The sequence below is a fragment of the Phalaenopsis equestris genome, unplaced genomic scaffold (genome assembly GCF_001263595.1).
Source record: "Phalaenopsis equestris unplaced genomic scaffold, ASM126359v1 Scaffold000240, whole genome shotgun sequence".
NCBI classification, from domain to species: Eukaryota; Viridiplantae; Streptophyta; class Magnoliopsida; order Asparagales; family Orchidaceae; genus Phalaenopsis; species Phalaenopsis equestris.
In genome coordinates, this window is record NW_018164682.1 from 245101 (window position 1) to 246716 (window position 1616).

A 1616-nucleotide genomic window follows, 5' to 3' on the forward strand; every position below is an offset into this window, starting at 1 on the left:
GTTTGCCTTAAAATCACCTCAAATCCGAGCAATAGCAAGCCCTAGGTGCAAAAACCAGAGGTTGAAGGTGACTAAAAAGTAAAAATGATATTTTTACTGTACAAATCGAGAATTTTAAGGGGTTTGGGTGGTTTTCGGGTCGAGGTCGTTGTCAGCGCCCATGCTGGCGCCGTCGGCGCCAGTGGCTAAAAATTTCATTTTTCTATTTTCACAATTTTCAATTTACTCCAAAGTCTATTTAGTCTTTTTGAACACTAATTTTCATCTTAAAATAATTCACAAACAAGCATTTTCACAAACAACACTAAACTAACTTTTATATATGAAAATACACTTTTTACAAATACATTTTTCTAATCACACTTTCACATCCATAAAACAAGCTAAATTATAATTCAGCGTCGAAATCAAGCCACAACACTAGAACGCTGACACAAAACTATACACACAATCAAAGTTAATAGAGTTCTAAAGCAAAGTAAAGTAAAGTAAAGTAAATCAAATCCACACAATTACATTAAAAACATAATTACTTTAAAGTAGTAGAGAGTCCAACTTCTTCAATTATTCTACTTCATCTTCAGTACTTTCTCCTCCTCTAATATCTCCCATAGATTGGTAATGGACATACAAATTGTAGAAGGGTCGGTACAGGAATTGATCAGTCAAATTTTCATCGATCAATCCATTTTTCTTGAACATCTGAGCCAATCCCGCTTCAATTGTTCCAGTATGATCAAATTTCTCCTTCATCCTCCAATCTAGATGATCAAAAAGGTAGTTGAGATTTTCTATTACATTCATAATACTCTGAAGTTCTCTTTCTATTTTTTTTTTTACTTTCTTCTCCAAAGTTATTGAACTTCCAACTGTTTGTGACATTAATGGTGTTGAAGCATGTGATGAATGATCTAAAATAATATCTAATGCTTCATTTCCATTCCCAATATAATTATCATCAATAGGAATCATGGGCTCCCAAGGTAATAATATTTTCTCTCAACTTTCATATGACACTTGAGATTGACTGTAAATGTCTCAGTCCATATATTGACCCATTCATAATAATACCCAAATAGATTTGAAAATTATCGACCCGACATCAATGGGATTTTCCATTTAAATGCAATAGTTTAAAATGACACTTTCTCTTATAACTCTACTAATCTTCATTGTAGGAGTAATTTTGCAGATATGAAGAAATGTCATCATTTTGATATTGAATTAAGCAGTGACGTGAAGAAACTAACGTATCCCTTATCTCTAATTTCCCAATTATCATTTTCATCCGTCAGAAAGTTATATACATCTTACATCATATCTCTCATTGGGATAAAATTCATATAATGAAAGATTGGAACGTTTTTTATCATATACAGATCATTAATTCAAGCCAGAGTAAATGGTATAACCTTACCTCGAACGAAGACGACTCCTTGGGTAATTCCATGTAAATTAGCATAGAATTCCTTTACCAGTGGTACAGCAACTGCAGCGGTAGTGTAGCATAGAACTTCCTAACGCCTCTGTACAATGATTTTCTTAATCTTTGAATTTGGATTACTCAATTCATTATTGTCAAAGCCTCTCTCTTTGATAAGTCTCTTTTTCATAAT